Raw genomic sequence first — 26,510 nt, forward strand, 5'->3', positions numbered from 1 at the left:
ACAGGCTGGGGGATGCAGAGATGGAGAGCAGCCCTGCTGAGAAGGAGTTTGGGGGTGCTGCTGGATGAGAGGCTGGACATGACCCAGCCATGTGCACTCACTGCCCAGAAAGTCAAATTTGTCCTGGGTTGCATCCAAAGCAGTGTGGGCAGCAGGGCCAGGGAGGGGATTCTGCCCCTCTGCTCTGGTAAGACCCCACCTGCAATACAGTACCAAGCTCCAGGGTCCCCAGTGCAGGAAGGACATGGAACTGTTGGAGCAGATCCAGATGATGACCTCCAAGTTGATCAGAGAGATGGAGAACATCTCCTATGAGGAAAGACTGAGAGAAATGGCATTTCTCAGCCTGGAAAAGAGGGTGACCTGATTGCAGTCTTCTGTTACCTTTCCTTATAGGAAAGATGGACAGAGACTATTAGAAAAGTGTGTAGTGACAGGACTAGAGGGGATGGGTTTAAACTGAAAGAGCAGATGTAGATTTGATTAGGAAAAAATTCATTATTGTGAGGGTGGTGGCATAAATTGCCTGGAAACATTGAGGATGGTCCATCCCTGGCAGTGTTCAAGACCAGGTTGGATGCAGTTCTGATTAATCTGGTGTAGTGAGATGCATCCCTGCCCACTGCATGGGGGTTGGAACCAGATGATCTGTAAGGTCCCTTCCAAACCCAGCCATTCTATGATTCCATGATCTTGTGCAAAAGTCACACATAACAATTTCAACATTTAATAATAACATGCATCATATTAACTCCATCTTTCCTACCTGTTTAATAGAAAAACTCAGCAAACACCTCAGAAAAATGAACCGTTGTCTCTCTATTTTCATGAAAACCCTTTAAGACCTGTAAGAATAACATGTGCTGACTAAGGAATATATGAAGTGTAGGAAGAAATACATGATGATAAGCATCCTTTACACACTTATTTGCTGCATTCTCATATTTGCCTCTAGTTAAATACATGCCAGCTAGTTGAGAGACTTGTGAAAGGCTGTTAATTCTGTAAATCAGCAAGAACAATAAGTGTGTATGTTATTAGGAAGAAGGAGATTTATCAGTAATTGCTCTTTATTGAGCACTGAGTAACTGCTGCAGAAACAATCTCAGAGGTCTGCCCTGGCTCACACAGTCATCCTTCAGTGGAATTCTGTAATTATTGTTAAAGGTTCATATTTGCCAATTCTGAGAGTACTGATAACTTGATTTTTTTTTTTTTTTTAAGAGAAGGATTACTTTTAAAAAAATATTTCTGAAGAGAAGTGCTCAGCGTAAGAGTGTTCAGGTCATTGTTGCAAAGTTCTTCAGCATCAAAAATGTTCACATGCTTATAGATTTTTGTATTTGAGATTGTCCAGCTAGAAATGACCATTGTATGAGCCTGCTGAAAGTATTTCCATCTGTCACTGAAATGTTGTCTGCTCATCTGCTCTGGACAGCTAAGTCCTGTTCTGTTTTTTGCTTACAGAGACTTCAAAAAAATTCTGCAGTCAGACTAAAAGTGTTTTAATACCTGTATCTTTTATATGGTCAGAAGATTTTTCCACCTGAGTTGCACTGTGATCAAAAACCTTAAAGGAAAGAAAGATAATTTAGACAATTACTTTTAGATGTGCCCTCTCTCCAGCACCATAGTAGGATACCATTTTTTGTTGTTATTTTGCAGAAAAATGCCCCCATGACAGAAGTGTCATGAGCAATTTTATAATAAATTTTAAAAAATTAAAACTTTTCAAGTGGGCTAAGCCTTAAAACGGGGTATTCTCAGGTGATTACTTACTAGAACACTTTACAAAATACTGCGAAGTAGCAAGCATGAACAGAGTTAGAGACATGAAATTTTAGAAAATTTCAAATTAAGATATTTTTATTTGCAAACCTCATTCGACTGCAGCCTTTCCAAATTCCTCTCATTTTATTTTTCTCTTGTTCATCATAACAGTGAATATAAAAAGTAGTAGTAGTAGTTGTGGTTGTTTGCATTAGGAAGAAAAAGCATGAGGCATTGAAAACAGAACAAAACATTTCAGCATCAAAGTTCAGTGTTACTGGCTGCATCATTAGAACTGCAAAGTAATTTTGTACAACCTGCTGAGCATGCCCTATTTTGTGAGGCATCAAATATTACCTTGGATATAAAGTCTAAAGTCCAACCCCTCTGGCAACATCTGACTGCTTCCATTCTTGATTGTTATAGTTCGCTGTACAGAGGTGAAATGGCATTCAGCAAAACCTATTTGTTTGTCCTCTGCAATGTGTGTCTGCAATGACCCTCACCTGGGACCCCCGCCTATGGACCCAGGACTGACATTCAACTCCTCAGACTCCTGCTCCTAGACTCATATTGTAGGTGAGCTTTTATCCAGCTCTGTTGAGCAGATAAAGCATTTTCTGAAGTTGGCCTATGTATGTGTGTGTGAGTATGTGTGCCTGGATAACTAATTAGGAAGTGAGAATTACCTCTTTTCAGCAATATGCACATTATGCAGTTTGCTTTTGTTGTAAGATACTTTTCTAATAAAAAATAACCAAGCAAAAGTAACATATGCAAATGTTCTTCACATTATTGCTTGTTGATTTTACATTCATTAATTTTTTTGTTATATCATAGGTTAAATTTCTCTTCCAACAAATAAATAAGTATAGCTCTTAATAAAATCAAAAGCCAGTCTGTGGTTGTTTTAGTAAGATACTTTGGACTGTAGTTCTTTTTTTTTTGTCAGAAGATAATCTAGGTATTGAATTACTATCTCTTCATGTCTGTAAAATGAAAATGTAACCCAAAGACTAGAGTAGAACCAAGCTGATAGATTCTGTAGGCTTTAAAACCAGAAAGGAGCTAAGAAATAAGAGTTAAAACAGAAATAAATTTATTTATCTAGGCTGGTACATGAGAGATTTCACAGATTTGTGGCATGAAACTTTGAGAAGGCATACCATCAACAATTAGGTGATTAATGACTTGTGTGTGAGAAGAAAATGCATGAACATGCCTTATTGCCAACAGGTTTCATTCACTATGAATAGTAAGCAGACACAGATACACAGTTGTTTCTACCATTTTGAATAGCAGTGCTCAAAGATTTTGGATAACATCTGAAGTACTAAATGGGGGTGGGTTGGTTTGATTGTTTGTAAGTGGATTTTTTTAATCAGTTACAACAACTTTTCCCTGCTCCCCATAGGATCATAGAATCATAGAGTACTTTGATTAGAAAGGGAGCTCCAAAACACCTACTTCAGCCCGCCTGCCCACAGTATCTTGCTAAAGCTAAGGTTTCTCAATGACCCTCCAACCTGTCTTTCAACACTTCCTCATGAGGTGCCCACAACTTCTCTGGGCAGCCTGTTCCATTATCTTACCAACCTGACTACAAAGAATTATTTCCTTAAATCAAATCTATCCCAGCTGAAACCAGGACACACCCTCTTTCAGTTCAAAACTGTTTCCCTTGTCCTATGACTGCATTCTTGTCTCTCCCCACTGTTTTTACAAGACCAATTTAATCACTGAAAGGCTGCAATAAGACAGAGCCTTCTTTTCTCCAGGCTGAAGAACCCCAACTTTCTTAGCCTTTTTCTCATAAGAGAGGTGTTTGATTCCTCTGTCTGTCTTTGCAGCTCCCCCCTGGACCTGCTCCAACATGTCCATGCCTTTCTGCTGGAGATCCCAGAGCTCAACACCATATTTAAGAGGGGGTGTCATGGGAGCAGAGAGAGAGAATAGCTTCCTTTGGCCTTCTGGCCACACATCTCTTCATGCAGCTCAGGATAAAATTGGTTTTCTTAGCTGCAAGCTCATTGCTGGCGCATGCACAGTTTTTCATCCACCAGCACTTTCAAGTTCTTATCAGCAAGGTTGCTTTCAATCAGTAAATGCCCCAAGCTGGGATGATATTTGGGGGTCACCATGACCCAGGTGCAAGATCTTGCACTTGGCCTTGTTGAACTCCATGAGGTTCACAAGGGTACACTCCCAAGGCCTCAGAAGTTCCCTCTGGATTGTGTCTCATCCCTTAAGCATATGAACTGCAGCACTCAGCTTCATGCCATCTGCTTGGCACAGGACACATTTAGCTACAAATCATAAATTATAGTGGCAATTTCGTGTGACCATACTTAACTAACCCTTATTTAAAACTGCCTGCCCTGAAACAATTTTTCTTCTTTCTGAATACTATGAATACCTCACAAAAATGATCAATAGTTTCCCTCTACATTTTAGATGCTAGAACTGGAGAATTTTTCTGCCTTGTCTTTCAAAGAAATAATGAGGAAAAGTGAAGATCACTTTTCAGACATAAAGGCAGGACAAATGTCTGAGTTAATACACTTGTTTCCCCTGAGTTTACACAATAATGATCCAAATTAGCTAGTTAAAAACATGAGGAAAGGAGGTTGGAGGCTGCTCCCATCCTCATAGACACATAGTAACTATGATAAAACCAAAAGCAATTACTTTACAAAGATAGTATTTAAAAAAGAGGAAAGAAAAAAAGATTAGATCACCATGCACCATGTCTTCCTCACAATAATTCAGTACTTAAGTGGCTATAAGGAACAATTGGAAAACTGTAGCTATTCTCAGGAATGTTACATTGGATAATCAAAAAGAAAAAAAATTGAAATTACAGACACAAGTAATTTTTGTGAAGTCTAAGTAGCCCAATTAATTGGAAGAAAAGCTCTTAGTCACAGAAATTTGGGCACAGAGCATGAAACTTAAAGGATAGTAAATAATCTGAGAATGGTCAACTGACACAGCTAAACTGGAATTGGATCTAATGTTGATACAATTGAAATGATGATGCGTAATAAGAAATAAATCTTACTCATATTTTTTAAATTTTGCCTCTCTTCACTTTAATATCATCTTTGATTGGGTATTAAAAACAAATTATATTTTGTTTTGCATACTGAATTTGTCAGATATTCTCTGTTCTCCTGACTTCAATGGAATCAGGAATGGGATTGGATCTCTTGTGTATTCATGGAGTTTCATTCTCAAATTATTGTCTAAAATATTTTCTTATTTTTGTATGCAAGACACTTGTTTTTCACATGCCTACTAAAACTGCAAAAGCCAACATAATCGCCCACCCCATCACTAGTGGTTCCATTGAATCTAATGGATACAGTGTATCCAGTGAATACCATGTCAACATACTTTGAGTACATGCAGGGGGGTGACATCTGTCTTATTAGGACTTTTTCATTGTAGACCTTTTAAGCATAGGATATATATTCTATGGATATATATTCTAGGATATATTCTCTATTCTATAGAATATAAAATGCTTATGCTGAGTTGTATCACAGAAATTAAGATATTTAATTCAGACTTGCATTAACTTGCTCAGCACATAACATCATATGGAATTTATTTTATCACTTTTTTTTTCTATATAAGCTTAAGAACAGGATTTTACCACAGAACCAAGTAACTATAGAGAACAGATCACAGAAAATTCCTATTGTTTCCTGATTATTCCCCTAAAGCTGTAATTTTAAACATCCTTCAATTTTCAAATAAAATCAACCAAAAATCTTCATAGATGAGTTTGGCAAGCTTAAAAAAAAAACAAACCCAAAACCTTAAAAACCCCCAAACAAATAAAAAACTCACACAAAACACCCCAAACAAACAGAACCAGAAAACTCCCAACAAACCAACCCTTCTCAAATAACCAAGTACTGAAGTGAGACATATGTTATGGATTGAGAAAAGGACAAATAAAACCTGTATCTATTTTCATCTAAGATTAAATTGGCTAAGTAATAAATTTCTAATCTGATTAGGTAATTGATCTCCTCAAAGAATCAATTAAGTCTCTATTTGCAGTAATAAAAAACGAATACTTAAAGCTTTTGGCTATACTGGACTATTCTCTTAAATTTGCATCTTAAAGAAAAACTAAGTATTATATCTTCACAACCTTCACAGGACAAAGCCTAGATAGCCTCAAAAAAAGGAAAAAAAAAAAAAAGGAAAAAAATTGTCTAAATGACAGTGTAATGATTCCTCATACAGAAATTGGCCTGTAAGTCAATTAGAATTGATTTACTGAGGAGGACTGTGAGTAGTTTTTTGTTATTTTTATGCAAAAAATCTATAATTTCAGAAAATGGCAAAAAGTTCTAATGGCTTGCCTCGACACTTCAGTAATGCTCAGTGTGGGCATTAGTTGAGTTAATCAGTGCCTGTATGCAAATATATGCAAGTCAATTCTATAGCGTCCTGGAGCTCAGTGATAATCAAAGTAAGGAAAAATTGATGATGTGATGATATGTTTTGGGAAACCAAGCCTGAATTTAATTTTAGATGTTGATTTGATTATTTTTCTTCATACTTATGCAAATTACATTAACAGGTTTTGGAGGGGGGGGGGGGGGCTTTTAGTGGTTTGGTTTATGGGGCTATAATTTTTTCCGTGATGCAATGTACTAAGACAATGGCAAACACCCAGAGCATAATGACTTTGAATTAAAATTTAAATTTAAAAATGAAAAGTAAAAGGATAAAAATTAGGTTAATTTTAATGGGTCCAAGGTTTATGCTCAGAATTTTCTGAAATTATTTTTGTAGCTGGCTCTCCTTGAATTCATCATGTGAAATTAGCAATTCAGAAGTGCTTTGCAAAGCTTAGTTTAAAACAAACCCAAAAACTTACATAGAATATTTGAGAATATTTGGAAAAATAACCCAAGTAATATATGTCTGAAAGGTAAGCTAATTAATACAATTTTTAAATACTATGGTGTATTATCAAAGAAACCTAACCACCCACATAAACCTACAAAATAAATGATAGCAAAGTAGACTGAAACCTCTGCATGATACATTGCAAGGGATAAATCAATTGTATAACAAAGGGATACAGAAAGCTATGTTAGATACTAATATAAATTTAGGATATTCTGATAAATCAAGCAACAAGTGAAAGAAAAGAAATTGAAGTACTGAAAAACAGTCTTTTGTACTGACACTGAGGTTCACCTAAAAGTATAAATCACTAAATCATATGACAGTTTAAAAGCATTTTTTAATATTTTAAAGAAATATAGAAGCAAAAATTTTTATGGATGTAAATATTGATTATATGTTATACAGATTTTGTAACTATTTCTTGCACACCGATAGTTGGTTCAGAACTCAATTGCACAGCACGAATACCAATGATAAAGAATTTTTAATAGTTAAGGCCTTGTTTCTCCCAGAAAAAAAGAAAAAATCCAGAAAGTCAAGTCAGTGTTACCAGTAATTGAAACTTGTGATACAGATTGCAGTAGGCAGACCATACTAAATAACTAGTTAAATTACATTCTTTCCTGAATTGAGATAATGTCAAACCTGAATCAATAGAAAGGAAGTTAATTCCTCCTGACTTTTGATAGAGCTTCCTGGAAGCTCTTTGAAGCCAGATTTCTGAAACACCATACCAGGAACAGCGGAAAACAAAAATTTCACTTAGAGACTCATTTAATGCTGTGACTAGTCAAGAGAAACTAGAGTTCAAGCATACTGTGATGGGACCTAGCTAGGTACAAGCCCTCATCTACTTCCCTTGTTTGCTAGAAAAAGTGAATCTAAATAGTTGGTTTTTAAAGATGATGTGAATTTCTGCAGAGCCAAACAATCTCAGCAGTGAGCCCTGCAGGATCCCATCTAAATAAGAAACATCCCAGAAGGTAATTGAAGAAGCAGCCTATAAAAAGACTGCAATAGTACAAGAAAGTCAACAAGGGAATATCTTAATTAATGTGTATTTTTCTTCTCTACTTATTCAGAATGAAAAAAATGGAATTTCAGGGTAGTACAAAAGAAGTTCTTTATTAGAAACAATGCAGAATGCATTAATTCTAACTTTGTTCCAGTATACAGAATAACCTTTTAATATTTGTTCAATACATTTCTATTTCTTTAGGTGACACCATGAGAGAGCCGATATGACTTCACAGAGGTTTAACTGTGTATCTACCCACCTCATTCAAAACTGACCTATTGCCTTCCCCTCAAAATGTAGCATAAGTAAAAACTTCAGCAAAGCCTTTCCACATGACCATCAAAGAAATTTCTGTTCTATGAAAAAAATAGCTAAAAAGGAAAAATGCTACTTTATCAAAGAATAAAGTGTTCAAAATTTTTAGAGGTGATATTTTATTAGTGTTACTTTATAATCAACACTTAGATAGATGTGTTTATTTAAACAATTATATTTTATAGCTACAAATTTAATTAAGCAGCATTACTTGCACAGCAGTTCATTTATATAATTTAATCTATTTTATACTAGCCCAAAATTCCCTTGGTGTAAAGCAAACCAGAGAATTCTTATTTTTATTATAGTACTTTTGATCAGTTAGTCAAGGCAATGTTCTAGTTACAAGAAAGCAAGAAAACCCATGCAAAACTAATTTTCTACTGCAATATTTTTTCGAGTTGAAAAAATTCAATAGGATTAGCATTTTCTACAACAATAGCAGTAATAGTTATATATGCTGGCATGTACTTTTGCAGTATTAACCTTCATTCAAAGTGTTCTATGTAATATATGCCTCTCATTAAAAGCAGCAGTGAATCCTTTCAAAGTCACTCTTGTAACAAAACGTGAATTTGATGCTCATCTCCATTATATGAATGTAGCTGAATAATTCTGAGAATCACAGAATTACAGAAGGGTTGATGTTGGAAGGTGCCTCTGGAGGGCATCTTGTTCAACACCCTGGCTCAAATGAGGTCAAGTAGAGCTGTTTTCCAAGGATCATCTGCAGGCAGCTTTTGAATATCTCCAAGGATGAAAACTCCACAATATCCCTAGGCAACTTGCCTCACTTCTCAGTCATCCCCACAGTAAAAAAGTGTTCCCTGCATTTCAGGCAGAGCCTCAGGTTTTTCTGTTTGTACCTATTGCTTCTCATCCTGTCACTGGGCATCACTGAAAAGAGTCTAGCTCTGTCCTCTTTATGTCCTCCCATCAGATATTTACATACATGCATACCATCCCTTTAGGGCTGCTCTTCTCCAGGATAAGCAGTCCCACTTCTCTCAGCCTTTCCTCATATTTGAGGTGCTCTGCTTCTTTATTCATCTCAGTGGCCTATTGCTGTCCAGTAGATTCATATCTCTCTTCCTATTTAGAATAAGTAAAATATTTTGTTAAAGGAAGATACAATCTCAGAGGCTAAAGTAAAGTCCAAACGCGATGACAGATAAAGGCTGAATTTCAGCATACTTCAGGGTAGAGATTAGATTCCTCTCTCAAATCTATAAACAGTTTCTGAGGCTGTCTTGGAGAAGACATTAAAGAAAATTTGTCTTGTGAAGGCAAGAAGAAGAAATATAGTGAAGAAATTCTGTAGACAAATTTCTTAATTTTAAACTATGATTATTCAATCATTTGGAAGGACATTAAAATAGGAAGTGGAGTCTTTTTGTGGTTCTTCCCCTTGCTGTCATACTATTGCTTTGATCAAGGTGCTCAAAGGAAGCTAATATACTTTGCCATGGCAAAGAAAGGATCTCCACCCTGCTATTTCTTCCTAACCTTTGGATCCTGGCATAACAGGTTTCAATGTCTTTTATCTCCTTTATTTCCTGTCTCAAAAGTTGCCCAGTTGCTCCCTTCTCTTGATTTAGTCTTCTTCTAATAGTGATATACAGACAAAAATATTCACATTAGCATGTGCATAATGAACCATTATGAAGAAAGTGGAGAGAAACTAACATTCCACGTTCTCAGCCTCCTGTGTTTTAACACAAAACATGTATCACTCTTTAGTATTTACTCATAGTATTTTTCCTGTGATATTAATTTCTCTCTTTTTACTTTTTTTTCCCCAGAGTAATTGTTTTCTGAAGTACCATGGATTAAGAGGACCCACTAGTGTCAGTTCCTGAATCTTAAAGCCTTTTGATTCTTTTTCTGTAACTGAATATGAAAAACTATTGTACTAGTACAGAAAACATTGAAAGAAGCAAAGGCAGAAAGATTGTCTTCATTAGAGTTGGATCAAAATTTGGTTTTAAGTTAAAGCCACTGCTCTGCCCTTTCACAGCAAATGTAAACCTATGGAAGAAGAGTATGCCTTTAAATAATTAAGTCTGTGAATCTCTTCACTGCCTAATAATAACTTTAACACATTTTTGGATATGAAGATAAATTAATTTGTGATTTGCGTCTGATACTTTGCATCAACTGATATCCAAAACATCAAATCTGGGTATGATTTTAGATGTATAATAAAAAAATCTCAGAATAAATTTAATCAGATATTTCATATGTACATTAGTAGCTATAATGAAGAAAGCAAAGAAATCAGTCAAACAATTTTCTTTATTCTTGTTTCTATTCTATTAACAAGAAATAAAACACATTGGTTCATATGATACATTACTGCAATTCAAAAAACATCATTTAGTACTTGTGCTGCAAAAATATAATATTTATATAAATTGTGATGTATGGAGTTAGCCTCTAAAGGAGTGAGGAAGAATGATATACCAGAGATTCAAGTCAAATAATCATTCCACACCAGCAGCAGCAACAACATCAACAACAACATCAGCAACAACAAAAGACAAAACCTTTTTTTTTAATAAAGCAAATATTTTCTATTCAGAGAGTCAGTATTTGTCTGAACACATCACTAGATATTACAATTTTGATTCTCCCAACTACAGATTTAAAAAGTAAGGAAATTTCTCCCATGCTGAATGATATGTGTGCCACTCTCAATTATATCAACCGGAGTCATACTAGAATATTTAAGTCAGGAATTGGCCCTACACTGTAGAATTTACCTGACCTGATTATGCACATGAGGAAAAAGTACTTTTATAAGAGAAAATCACTTTCGTGGACATGGGCATGACTCACTGAACTATTTAAAAATGGAGCCCTATATCCTTCAAGACCAGGACCGTAGAATTGTTACCAAAAAAAAAAAAAAAAAGGCAACTCCTCAATGTTTCTGACATTGCTGAGATGTACTGGGTAAGACAATGGGAATTCCACTGATAAATGAATGCTGTCATTCTCCAGAAAAGAACAACTCTGACTCATGGATAGCAAATATTTCATAACAATTTAGCAAATGTCTGGGAACGATTCACCTCTGATGATTTTTTTTTTTTTTTTTTAAATCAGTCGCTAGAATGAACCAGATTATTTGTATATAGATAGGAATAGTTAACTGGAAACTGTGCATTTGCTATTTAAAAGTAACTTTTATCCTTTATGTAATTTGCTTAGACCTTATGAATACATCATTATCACATGTCTTTAATTTGTCTTGACAAATTAAATATCTGGTCCTCAGATATTTGTTCAGGTGGTCTTCATCATAGTTATTGTCATGAAGGGATGTACTCTCTGACATATGTACTTTCAAGAAGAGCAGCAAGAATCTTTAGCAAAATTTGTGAAGTTTATTAGATAATGCTTCAGATAAATAGACAGAAAACCTTATTTTAAAAGGAAAAAAAATTACTGCATTTCAGGCTCTTAAAATAACTAAATCTTTCCTTTTCACAGAATACCATGTAAACTTGTATGAAATCCAGAGCATCAGGAAGCCTAGGGTTTTGTGCTTCAAAATGCCAAATGATATTGGGCCTTCCAGCACAATGTCTTTATCTGGAAGTGGTGTTTACTTTCAGAGGTAAATTGTTTCTTGTATAGATGGTGATTTAAATTGTAGTCAAACAGAAATATATTTTAACGTACATCTGAGAGACTCAGTTGAGTTGATAGCTGCAGTGTAATATTAGTTACCTTATCAAAAACAGACTACTCAGGAAAACAAATATTTTCTAAACTCCCCCCAGAATAAATTGCAATGATAATTTTTGAAAAAAAATTGGTATAATTTATTCCTTTCTGGTTTCTAATAATTTTTATCCTAGATGAGATTTATGCTATCATTTAAAATAAAAATTAATCTATTGAATATTATTTGAATTGCCAAATTATTGCAGAAATGCTTGATGCAGTGAATATAAATATTTTAAAAATATCCAGGCTCATTTTCCCTCCAGGGATAATGGATTAATGCTGAAAATTATACTGTGTATAAATATGGTTATGCATTAAGGGAATTATACCTCAGTGAAACCTTTTTATTAGCTTGTTACCAGAATTTTTTTTAAGCAATGCACAGACAAGCTTCAGTCACCAGTCAAAGACAGCTTGAGAATTAGTGCAGTGATTAGTACATCCAGAGTATGGATCTTACTCAATAGAATTGTTAATGAAGAAGTCAGCTTCAGCTTGTTGACTAGTCCCAGAAGTTATGATGGAGTCTTCTCTAACTTGTCCTCATTTCTAGTTTGATTTCTTACTATTTCTGTATGTTTAGCTTGAGTGACTCTGTCAATATCTACCTTTGTTATTGAATGTTGCAAAATTCTCCTCTTTCGCTCTTGAACATACAGTCAATAAAATACAGACACTTCCTCAGTGAAGGGTGGTCATATCTTGGGGGTGAATAACTTTGGGGTGGAGGTGTTCATTAGTTACAACTGGGTTATAATGAATTCATCTGAGGAGAGTGTTTTCGCCACAGTTGCTGGTTCAGCAGCAAGACATCTCTCTCCCTCAGCTGAAGACATCTCTCTCCCTCAGCCTCTGCCAATAGTTTTTTCAGCTGAAAAGTACCACCAAGTTCCCCTTCTTTCAGTGATTCCGCCAGAGCCTGGACTCCACTCCACCCTCCATTTCTTCCCCTTAGCATAATGCTTATGGATGCAGGTTGGGTATGTGGGGAATCATTGTGGCGTAAGTTTCAGGTATGTCAACCACATTCTATCCAGGGAGTAGTAACTGCATTTAATCCTGTAATTTCCATGCAGTTATAACTTCAATTAAAATGAGAATATAACTACCCAGTTTCCTCTAATTTTACCCAAACCCATCTTTACACAAGCACTCACTCATTAAACAGCATGAGTAAAACTGCGAATAGATTGTCTCCTTCCAATTCTTCAGGGCTCAAGCAGTGTTGAAACATTCTTGGTGTGTTCAAATATCCGTTATGACACAAGGTGTTCTCCTGTTTCCCTGATAGCACCATGAAGCTTGAAATGACCTTTTTATCCCACAAAAAGAAGAAATACTTTAATTTATGCAGTAAATTAAACAATTTATGGGGTATCTCCATTGGTAAAACACAGTCTGTCTGATCTAGGGAGGCTGCAAGCAAGGTAGACATACATCTTTGGATATAATGCAGATGTACTCTCAGAAATGCAGCTACAGAACTTTAGTGTACATAAATAGTTCACAAATAAATAACAGTTTTTTTATATTAGCAGAGTTTATAATTTAAATATGGTCCTTGAAGTATCTGTTTATGAAGATCCAGATCTTAAAATAAGTTTTCCTTTATGTGCATGCAAAGGTTTTGAGCTGGAAACATAAAACACTATTTGTTTTGGTTTGTTTTCTACTATTGCAGGTTGTACTACCCTTGGGATCTGTCTTTCACCCATCCAAAGATTTTATTACAATATTTAATAAAGGTCTATGATATCATTTGTCATTAAATGAATTTCTACAAGAAGTTTTTTTTGTACCCTGCATTTCTTCTTTAATTGTTTTGATCTGTGTCAGGCTGGTTGCAGTAGATCAAAAGATTGTAAGCTGCTAACTCCTGAGCTGATTGAAACATAGCAGCACCATAAATTCTTGTGACAGATTTTCTTGAATCAAAATTACTTACTTCGTGGTTGGGTTTTTTGCATGGAATGATATTGACAAAAAAAAGTAAGTTAGTTTACACCGTCTGGTATAAAATCCTTGTTTACTTCATGAGACTTTGGTACTATATATGTCCATGGTACTTTAATAGAGTGTATTTGATATATGCAACATCTTTTTTTTTTCAAATAATATTCCCTAGACAGAAGCATAAATTCTTACTTAAATCATAGCTTGAAGATTTTACATGTGTAATATTAAACAGAGGTTTCAGAAGAAAGACTGAACTAAAGTTCTGAAAACTATTTTTTCTGACAGATAAAAATAAAACCAACAAGAAAAAATACTGATTAAATTTTTGTGTGGACAGCAATATAGGATTGAATTTATAAAAATTTCCAGATACTTTGGGTTTTTAGTAGCTCAATGTTTTCTTCCATTTCAGAATTATTTCTGAACTAGTCTATCTCTCAACGGAAAATTTGGTATAACTAGTTTCTCTCCTTTTCTTCACTCCAGCTGACCCCTTGTCAATCACACTGCACTGCTCATACAAAAGTATGTGTAGATATGTCTAGAAGTAATTAGAAAAATCATTCCCATTATATATAATCTGAAAACCCACAATTGTCTTTATATCACAGGTTAGGGTGTGGAAAATAGATGAGTATCATGTAGAATCTGAAACTGTTTGAATTTGTTTTATCACTAGTGAAAATACCTGCTTAATGATGACAAATGAAACATACCTAAAATGCAAGTGAAACAGTAAATTAGTAAGGGGATTTGATAATTTTTAATAATTTTTGCTCCCTTCCCTTCACACCCTGCCCTACACCGCCTCACCCTGCCCCACTCATCCTGTCCCATCTTTCTCTCTATCCAAGTCAGTGTTAGAACAATATGGAAGCTTCTGGTTTTGTATCTGGTCCTGTCACAGGGCACCACTGAAAAGGGCCTGGCTCCATCCTCTTTATACCCTCCCCTCAGGAGTTTACAGATATTATTTATTATAGAATCATAAAATCATTTTGATTGGAAAAGACCTTTAAGATAATTGAATCTAACCATAAACCTAATATGGCCCAGTCCAGCACTAAATCATGTTCCTATGTACCACATCTTTAAAATAATTCCAGCAGTTGTGAGCAAACCACATCTCTGGCAGCCTGTGCAAACACTTGGCAACTTTTACAGCAAAGTTACTTTGACTAATGTCCAATCCACCTTCCCTGGTGCAATATGAGGCCATTTCCTCTTGTTCTATAGCTTTTTATTTGATAGAGGCGACCAACCTGTACCTGGCTACAACCTTCCTTCAGGCAGTCTTAGACAGTGATAATGTCCCCCTTGAGCCTCCTTTTCTCCAGGATGAGCACTCCCTCAGCTGCTCCTCAGAAGCTGGTCCTTCACCAGCTTCTCTGGATACCTTCCAGCACCTCTCTGTCTTTCTTGTGGTTACGTGTGCGAAACTGAGCACAGGACTTGCAGTGTGGCCTCACCAGGGCCCGAGTACAAGTACGACCACTGCCCTGGTCCTGCTGACCACACTATTTCTGATAAAAGTAAGAATGATATTTGCCTTCTTGGCCACAGTGAAATCTCCCCTGAGCCTTTTATTTCTCAGGCTAAAAAGTTGTCTCAGCCTTTCCCCACTGGAGAGATAGTCCATCCCCTTCATCATCTCTGGTAGCCTCTAACTGGAGTCCTTGCAGTACATTCACGTCTCTCTTGTACTGAGAAGCCAGAACTGAGGTTGAATGAAGTCGCAAAGTCCCAATCAACTGCTGCTTCATGGTTGCTCATCCCATGGCTCTGACTCAAGCTAGATTTCTCCAGAGCAATCTGACACAGGTGGGGCTACCTCTCAGCATCCAGAGCCACTGGGAACTGAGGCCAGAAATCATCCTCTGCCTTTTTCTATTTAACAATGTAACAATAAAGACTAGTTCATGAAATCAAAGTGTGTGTAATTATTTTACAAATTATCCAATTCAAGTCTTTGATGATTTGCTTAAGCATGCTGCAGTATGTTACGACTTAGTTAGTTACTTTAGCCATTCTATTCCCAGAGAATATGGAATCATAAATGCATAATTAAAGTTTTACCACTTTAGTGACAAATGTAGCACTGTAGCTAAACATGTGTTTGAGGGAGGATTTCAGCTGAGGCATAGGACTTTGAACTGAGACAGACTAAATTTTAGCAGTCACTTTCTCTTCCTTTTTTTCGAACCTGATTTTCTGAATACAAGGATTTGAAACAATTGGAACCTAACTCGGAGAACTTATGGCTTGTACAACCTTTCTTAAAGTAAGTAGTCTTCCTAAATTACTTTCTTAAACTCAGTATGTGCCAATAGGAGCAGATATGTAGAGAGAAATAACTGATTTTTATGATCCAATGTCCACGTTAAACATGCTTTTTGTAATAGAGTAATTCTAGGTGAAAACTACAGAGCAACTGGCCATTAACCTTACAGCATATTAAGAGGTCTCCAAGAGAGATTCTTTTCCTTATGTTTCTCCCAAAAATGATCATTCTTATGTTCTCTAAGACTGATTTATAATGTTAAACAAATATAGGAATGGGAAATAGTGGTAGGTTTGCTTCAAAGGCAACTATGATGTGAACTAAAAAGCTAATATGTACTACAAAAGCATCAGAAAGACCTTTAACCTCCTAATGCCAGGTTTTATTTGAACACAAACTATGGTAATGAGAAAATTCAGACCCAAATAATAAGACATTGTGAAGATCAAAGAGTTTATTAGCAAGTCTTTGCTCTGCCTAATTTGTCCTTCCATGTGGAATATTTTTTCCTAGTCTTGATCTAAAACAACTTTTACTAGCTCATTGGTTTTCAATATACTTTGCACAGTACAATCAAATTTCCTTCAGGAGGGCATCTGTATTTCCTCTGATCTCCTCTAGTAGTAAAACTATAAATTCCTAACGTGTGTCTCTGTACCAACCTCAAAATTCTTCTTCACCCTTAGTGAGGGCATAATGCTCTGTTATTTGCATGCACTTCTACCTGACCACCTGGAAAGCAACAGGAGAAGACAATCAAGGAACTTTCCTCTCTTGTGTCCATCTACATCCTTTTAAAAGTAGAGAACATAGATTTATTGTGAACAAGGTATTAGAAAAAATTTAATCCATTTTACAATTCAAAGCAAAAATAAATCACAAGCTCCCAGAAAGAGATTAAGTCTGTTTATCTTGTCCAAAACACTGATGGCTTCCATTGCAATCATGATATTGCAATGGAAGCCAATCCAGAGATATTCCTGCATTTGCATTGAATCCTTTGCAAAAAAAAAAAAAAAAAAAAAAAAAAAGTGCCTTTGCTTTTTTGCTTTCTTTGTTTGTTTGTTCTTTTAAACATCTGCTTGTCATTTTTTTTGGAGGGTTTTTTGTTTGCTTGGTTTGGCAGGCTTTTTTGCCATTGTTTTTTAATCCCTTTTTTCTCATTGATGTTTTTGATGGGTTCTCTAAACTACTGCTGCTGTCAGGATGTCTGTCACTTGCCACAATGAGGATCAGGCTGCACACAATAATACATTTTCAGTGGATACAGGGAGAAGCTTCTTGGGAGTAATGGTAGAAGGCATCTAAAAACAGAAATGTCATCTTGCTATATAAAATGGGCTCCAAGTAAGGCAAAATTCATAGTGTGTTAGGCTTCAGCATGAGAAAGTCAGGCTCCTTTATTCACCTTTTCTCTCTTTCTCTGTCCCTCTTTCTCTTTCTGTCTTTCTCTCTCCCTCCACTCATCCCATGCTATCTTCCTACCTTCTCCTTTCTTTCCTTTTTCTCATTGCTATCAGTTTCATCCATGTATTACAGGTTTATACTTTTCCACACACTGCATAATTCTGGTATAGTTTTAGAAATGGGCTTTCCAAGGAACAAAAAGGAAATTATACAAAGAGCCACTGTGGCCCCAGCAGGCTAGAAATTTACTCAAATGCATACAAATTGGTATCACAACAATTCTTGAAATGTTTGGCTTTCCCTGTTTTTTTCTGCTATTCCCAAAACTCAAATTTCTGTTAACACGGGGTGAAAATCAATGGTTAGTTTAAAGAAGATTCATAAATTGTGCCTGAAAACAGCCTAAAATAACTGCCAGTACATATATATTACAAAAGATCTATAGACTTCACAGTTCTTTGAAAAACAGTTTTGTAAATGATAAATACCTGTGTCTAGCCTCCATCACCTGGATATTCCATTTTTACCTTATGCCAGGAATCTGAGCTTCAAGCAGACATTCTAATGAGGGTGCATGCTGTGACAATCTGCTGGGTAAGCTACTATATGCAGAGCAATTTCATTATTTTTAATATATGTGGTCTGCCTATGAATACTTGATGTTTCATTTTACCTCTATCTCATCAAATTCTGGTAAAGATCCATGAAAAAACAACAACGAAGAAAAACCACCTGAGTGATATAAACGCCTTCTTGGCTTTGCATTTAGAAGCCATTTTTTGTTAGTGTAATTGAATTTGCTGATAAGCACCTGGGACTTCTTTTGTGTTGTTGTCCTTAGATTAGTAATGCCTTCTTCTAACCTAATGTGCAACAGCAATTTTTGGCTGTTCATGATTCCTTAGCAAACAAAATTATTTTCTACATAAGATATCTTTCCTGTTGAGCTTATGTAGTCAGGAGTTTCAAAACAGCAAGAATCAAGATCTGAGAGGAGGAAAAAAATTACTTTTTCCTACCCACTGTTCCATTTCACATGATATGTTTCAATACTGGTAGTTTATCATGAAAAAGAATATATTATAATTCAGTAGCAGTAAAACATCATAACTTTAAGGTAATAAATAAGGATTTGAATGCCTGCTTTAATCTAAATAATTCAGTTTCTCATGGCTTCCTTGGCATATCAAGAACAGATAGGGCAGAAATAATATTGAATAAAGGATAACCCTACAGAGTCAGAATTGAAGCTTGTAATGCAGCCATGAAGGGTAAAGCATCCCCTGTACTTTCATGCTGATTATTTCAGACAACTAAATTCTGCAGTCAGCATGAGTCAAAATGGATCCCACCTTCCCTCCTACTGGAACTGTAATAACTATTCATAGTAACTCTATGATGATAAATACTTTGCCACAAATATTCTTCTGATCACAAGAGCAATTTCAGACGCCTCAAGAACAGAAATGTGAACTTTCTGAACATAGCAATTATTCACCTAACACAATATTTGACTAAAGTTGTTACCTCATCAAAATGGCTTTGAAAATATTCAAAATTCAAAATATTTATCTAGTTGAATATAATTATATACTCTATAACTATAATTTTTTAAATCAAAAAATATAGAGTTTTTTAATATATAAATATATATATGAAATAAAGGTATATTTATATAAAATTACATTAAAACATATTTGGATTTCTTGTGGCAAAAGAGTTTACCTAAACTCTTTGGAATCAGGAGGAGTATTCATCTCTTAACCAAAAGCTATAGTTTAAAATTTGTAGCACCATTATTGTTCTAAATTAATTTCTACTGTTAGTGATAAGCAGAAGAAAGGCATGATTTCCTGTGTCCCTGTATTCTTTTCCAGTCAATGCATTGTCCACCTAGCTGGACCATTGCCAGAACTAGCATGATATTGTTAATTTTTGTCTAATTACAGAACCACAGAATGGGTAAGATTGGAAGGAATCACTGGGGTCCATGTGGTCCAACCAGCCTGCTCAAGCAGGGTCACCCTAGAGAACCTGGCACAGATTTGCATCTGGCAAATTTGTTCCAGTGTTGGGTCACCCACAGAGCAAAGTTATTCCTCGTGTTCAAGGGGAATTTCCTGTGTTCCAGTTTCTGCCTGTTACTTCTTGCCTTGTTGCTTGGCATCACCAAGGAGAGTCCGGCTCCCTCCTTGCAGATACTGATATACATGGCTGAGGTTCCCTCTCAAGCTGTCTTTTCTCTGAGAAAATGCCAAACAGGCTCTGCTCCCTCAGCCTTTTCTCACAAATCTGGTGCTCCAGTCCCCTAATCATTTGCTCCTGGACATCCACTGGACCTGTCCCAGGAGCTCCATGTCTCTAGTGTACTGAGGAGCCCCAAACTGGACACAGCACTCCAGATGTGGCCTCACCAGGGCTGAGCAGAGGGGCAGGATCTCCTCCCTTGACTTTCTGGCAGTGATCTTCCCAGTGCAGCCTGGGCTGACATTTACACTGTTGTCCACAAGGGCAATATTGGCTCATGGACAGCTTGCTGTCCACCAGAACACCCAGGTCTTTCTCCAGAATAGTCTAATAGAACATTTTTTACAGAGCTGTTAGTTTCTTTACTGGAAATATTTAATGTTTCAAGTTTTTCAGTTTGTTTTCTATTTCTATAATATATTTTTTGGATATCTGTAATATAAATTTTTACCATCAAAAGGTTGCAATTGGAAAGAAAAAAACCTTATAATTGGTATGATATTTATTATATCAAGAAGCCCTGGTTAAACAAGATACAAAGTGATCTGCGATCCAGAAAAATAAACATTTTGAGACTTTGACATTTTCATTAACCTAATAATGTATTGGTAAGCACTACCAGCATCCAGTGACATCGTACCTGTCATCTGAAGAACAAACTTCAAAAATTCTACATATAAATGTACTTGTTCAAAATTTTTGTACAACCATGAGTAACTGAGCATACAGAGTTGCTCAGAGTTGCTCTATATTCATTTCACAGAGTATTCCCTGTAAAATGAATATAGATAAAACAGAGGAAGTCCAAGTGTGGTTTAGATAAATCCAGAGTCATACAATTTAATTTACATACAATAAAAGCATAAAACCAGGTAGCATCTGCACCACAACAGGGTTTTGTTTTATTGCCTACAATTACAACACCACAATTACAGGGAAATTCAATATAAAAAAGGATTACATCTCATTATGGCGTCTAAAGCAAATTATGTGATGTGTATTTAATCTGAATACATTCATTCTTATACACATTTGTATTTATATATACATATAAACATCTACATGATATGTAACAGGAATTGTCCAACATAATATAAAAAAGAGGAATATAAACAATTTAATTATTTGCAATTCAGTTTAGAAATAAGAACACTTAATTCTGCTATGTGAGCAACAGAAAATAACACAGAAATGATGATTTTATGTAATAAATATGGAGAAGTTGCAAAGAAGGAGAAATCATTGGTTTCTTTTTCCATTTTTTCCCCCAAGACAGTTACAAATTTGAATCCAGAGAGGAAACAGAATTATTCAGATAATTATGTATATATTTTGCATTTTCAGAAGCTCATTGCCTACCATAACAATTTTCTGCTATGGGTTTCTCTGGCTAAAATACCACAACAGAAGAAAGCTCACACATTTAAATAAGAAAAAAAAAAAATTATTATTGTGCGATTATACATCTACATGTTTTCCCAATTAATTTTTTCCCAAGCAAATAATTCAGTTTGCCAAAAGGCTAAGAGTAAAACAAGTGTAATTTACATGAAATGTTTAACTCAGAGTAGGAACAGAAGTACAATATTAATGATCTTCAAATCAAGTGGAACAAGAAAGGGCTCTTGCTGGTATCTGTCCTCATTAATATTACTATGAAACACCTGCAGAAGGCAATGGAGTGCACTGGCATCAAGCTTGCAGGTACACAGCTGCAGCTTGTGAGTCAATACATTGAAGGGTAGAGCCACCCAGATCATTCTTAAAAGGATGGCAAAATGAATAACAGATTATTTTGAAAGGACAAGTGCAAAATTCAGGAACTGGATTGTATGTGCTATGATGCAATGAAAACATCTTATTTAAATAATTTGAAACTTTAACCAATTTCTTGCCTGAAAAGTCTAAAGATTTAGGATTCCACATCCATATGGTGGCATAATATCATAAATACATATATCAGTGAGATTGTGGGTAAGTGTTTAAGGGAGAAAAAGACAGGAGCAATAAACAAGTTAATTTACAAAAAGGATGATCCAAGTATAATCCACTATCTACCTTAAAGAGTCACAGATTTTTATGAGAAAAATGGTGACGTTTCCTTTATGTTAATATTGAAGAACATGTTAATGAGTTATTATCTTATATTCTTTTTCCTTCAAATGGAGAAAAATATATGGAATTAAATCAAATCCTTATTTATTTAGTTTTATCCTATTCAGAGTATTTTTTTAAAATCACAGATAATCTGTGATCTCAAGAACTCAACAATAAAGTAGACCTTAAAATTATGTTTCTGAGATTTAAGTATTCTGATTTCTGACCCATCCCATCCTTTGAAGTCTGTGTTTATTTTTCCATAGTTCTTCATTAGGATAAACCAGAACTTTGCATTCTAGACAGCTTCCTACAAAAATTGTTGATAATCTAAAATTTCAAAGTGTCCTCAGGAAACACATTTTTATTTTCCTACCTAAAAAAGGTGCCAAACCCATCACATTTTGTATATTTCTCATAAGATTGTTATATATTAAAGACAAAGGCACTTATAATACAGCCATAATACATAGACTATGTTTTTCCTCATAAATTAAGCTTCAAAATTCAAAACCATATGATCTACTTTCAACATCTTCATATTACTAAATATTGCAGATAAGTGAGTAAAGATGCTCATAACATGCACATGCATTTCATGACTCAAATATTAATATCTAACTTCATTAAATTTATGTTCAAGATGGGAGGTATATAGGGAAGACTGCCTTTAAATAGTTAGCAGAACTGTATCTTAAAAACTTGGCAATGTCAATCCACAATCACTGCTTTGTGTTATCTTTGGTGAATTAATCCTCACCAAATGAATGAGTGGTGTCCATGCCTAAATCTTTGTTAAAAAGTGTGAACATTAAGATGGATCAGAAGACTGCAGTAATTATTTGTCTTTCCTTTACTCAGATTTACATTAATTCCAAACATGATCCTGTCACAAAATGCCAGAATTTAATTTAAAGAAAGGATTATACATAGATTAGCTGTCCTATTCAAAGGAAAAAAAAAAGTCAAAAAGAAACAAAAGGAAAAAAGGAACCAGACACACACATGAACAAATTTGTGTATACCACTGTGGAATTATTTTTATTAGCTCTGTATAGGGTGTCAAGATATAATAATTAGATACACTGCATTTAAATGCAATTCAAATAGGTCTACAAATAACTGAAATAATTTCTATTCTATAGATTATAAGAAACTAATAATTTTCAAACTGGATATGAATGATGGGAATAATGTAAGGAGAAAAAATGAGGAGTATAACAAGGGTGATATTGGCATGGCAAGTATGCTATTTGCTTAGTGATATGAGACTGGTTTACTAATATATATTTTAGCAGAGTGTGTTAAAATTATGGTACTCAAAAGCATATAACAAGAAATAACAGGAAATGTGATCCTAAGGAAGGATTTTAAAGGGGTTGTTGTGGATTTTTTGGCATATATTTTGTAATGTTTTCCCACTGTACAGAGATACCACTCTATGTATGAACTCAGTTAAGGGTTTCATTTTCACATCTCCTTTAACATTACCTTTCACATTCCAGTTTGTAGGAAAAGACCTTTATGCTTTAGAGCTGCAAAAGTGATGTTGGAAAGCAAATTATTCTTTAGGTTCACTGACCTGTCCCAAATACAACTGAATTTCTTCTGAAAACCTTTGTTATATTTAATCCTTTGGGAGCAAATAACTAAAACCATATTAGTTGTACTTTTAATGACTTTATTTAAATTTTTAGCTTAGTTTTATGTGGGAGAAGATTATTTCTAAGTTCACCTGGAAATTGTAACCTTGAATTTGTATTTAGTCCTCAGATGTAGATTTTTCTAATGCAGTTCTATGCTTCAGCACTAATCCTATTTTAATTAAAACTGATTTTTTTTTTTTGTGAAAGCCTTTGACTGCAAAATATTTTTTACTTGTTTTTCCTGTGTTTCTGTTTTATTCTATTTGAAGCTTGTTTTATGTCAAACACTTAGAAAATCATAGGTGAAAGGGGACTTAACTATTAATTTGGGTAAATGGGATGCTGGCAGTATATATGTTTAAATTATATAAAAGAAAGTTTCTAGCTGAAATATCCAAAGATGATCAGCAATTCATAGAAAAATAGAATCATAGACTAGTTTGGTTTGGAAGGGACATTTAAAACTCATTTAGTCCTGCAGTAAGCAAGGACATCTTCAACTGGATCAAGTTGCTCAGAGCCCCATCCAAACTGTCCTTGAATGTTGCACGGATGAAGCATCCCCCATTACTGTGGGCAACACCCCTATTGTTCATTTTTATTTTAAAGTAAGAAAATGTTAAATAAACATTTTCAAATACATAAGGTTATAATTCAAGTAGAATGTGTATAGAATGGAAAATTCAGACAAAATTCAATGGAACGTCAGGAGTAAGGGGATAATGAGCAGATCTTCTTGTTCATTTTATGAGTAGAAATTTTAATATGAATTCTCACTTATTTCTTTGCCTAAGGATCATAGCAGACAGGACCTTCAGTCTTGACCTTTTTTATTAGAGGATGGTGTGAACTTGCCACAGACTCACACAGATAGAAAATTAGACTACAAACAAAGCAGTTGCTGGAAGTAACATCAGTTTCAGAGATTTTTTAGGGTTTTTTCCTTTTTTTTCCCTCACAATCCTTAAACTGTACAGAATTATTTTTTGTTCTCACTTAAAATATGACATTGAAGAGAGGAGTTCTTCTTGGAAAAGAATTTGTGCAATATGAACACTTTGCATGATCACTATCAAAAATCCAAGGGGGAGATGTTTGTTTGGCATTTTTAGACTTTTTTCTTCAGATATATACTGTGTGGAATATCAGCTCTGATGCTGGAAGTCTTTGATTCTCCCAAAGTTCAGTCTTACTGAATTGAGAATACAACTTTTCTCAGGCTTGAAAGTTGAAGTGACACAGACATTACCTGTCACTTTGCAAAGTGTCTGTCACTTTGCAGACACCACAGATTTGCTGGGCAGGAAACCCTAGCTAGGTTTCAAGTAAAGAGTTCCCCTACATGTACCTTTCCTTCCTAATGAATTGCAGGAGACTGGATCTATTCAAGCTCCAAAAAAGATCCATTAATATCTAATGCCAGTGCTTCTCTGGTTTAAGTTCCTATAATAATTCTCAGTATGCATGTGCATTTGTATGGATAGAGTGCCTTAAAGGAGTCCTACTGCAGGAGTATCTCTCTTCCAACCTGAAAGAAAATGGTAATATTCACTGATGTTAGTGACATTAAACACCACTAAATAATGAAACACTAATTGAATGTCCTTTTTGTGTGAGATAATCATTAGGACTTTTTGTGATCCTTTTCTTCCTGGCAAATAATAGAATCAATTAAAAGTGCACTTTTGAAAGAAACTATCCAAAAGCTACTATCTGCAATTATTCATGTGATTAGATACTACTGAGAAGATAGGGTCTTGTAAGAGTGTTTAAAAATTGGATCATAACAAAAGAGTTCAGATTAAATGCTTTGGATATATTACAGAGATATAGTGCATTACAAACAACTACTGATTAGTTTCAAATTCTACTTCTAGATACCAAACACCACAGAATTTTGGTGATGATGTGGGCCCAATTTCAACTTTGTGATCTAAAGCAGAGGACTGCAGATTTATAAAGAAGCTTTTAAATTTGATGTTACAGAAATGTGCTCTAATCACTCTATATAGGGTAATGCTTTCTTCCTAGTTCCTTTGAATAGCAGCAATTTTACTCCTAAACTTGAGATCAATGTACTTAAAATTGAAAAAAAAGTGGCTGTGAATAATATTGAATATTTCATTAGTCTTCCTGTCAGTCTAAGGAGAAGAAAAAAAACAAAAAACAAAAAAACAGCAATAATTTTGGAAAAAGGAAAAAAAAACCCACATTTTTTCCCCTGTATTTTAGCTGGCTAAATAACATATTATTTTATTTTTGCCTTGATTTTATTTATGAAAAGTCATTGTAAGCATTTTGTGTTGGAAGATTATAAACACTTTGCATGAGAGTAATATATGTTGTAGACTGACATTCTTAAATATCCTGTTGAAGTAAATGTAAATGCAGTATGCATATGAAAGAAAGAATATTCATGCTTACTGGTATACTTAATTTACCTATGGTACTGGAGTAACTCTTAATTTCAGTAATATGTGAATCATTCCCTAGTATTCCAATTCTCTGAGCTCAGATAGTCACAAAATGTGAAAACAAAGTGAAGATAAAAAAATAAAGCACAAATGGAATTTGAGATATGCTTTTATTTTAAAATTCTTGTTATATAACTACTGGCACTATGACGTCGTCCTCATCGTGTTTGTGCTGCCTCCAGCCTGAAAGGCTTCTCTGAATCTGACAGTCTTACAGAGTTTATTTATGTTTCCCCTCAGTGTAATTTGGCTCAACAATACATCTTCATCTTCATACCTAGCTTGTTGTGCATTGGTTTCTGAGGAAAGAAGAAAAGATCTCCTTAGAGAGGTTTTTGTTTGTTATCCAGGCTTTTACCGATCATATATATGAAAGATCATGTTTCTAATGTCTGATGCTCTAAGTCCCTTCTATTGAAAATCTATACTCGTTTATTTAGCTAACATTGTTTGTTATTTTCATTTAAGGGTTCGGAAAAATTCTAAAGTATGTTTTTTATCTCTTCTTAAATGTCTTTAAATACAGAATAGCGGCTAGTCTCCCTTTTTTTAATGAGGTTGACTAAAAAATCAGTTTCAAGTTAACCTGATCTCCAGTGTGTTAGAAGGAAGTCTCACAAGCTTAGGAA

Source organism: Agelaius tricolor, unplaced genomic scaffold, assembly GCF_023055355.1.
Source record: "Agelaius tricolor isolate 1412-34295 unplaced genomic scaffold, bAgeTri1.0.p SCAF_7, whole genome shotgun sequence".
Classification (NCBI taxonomy): domain Eukaryota; kingdom Metazoa; phylum Chordata; class Aves; order Passeriformes; family Icteridae; genus Agelaius; species Agelaius tricolor.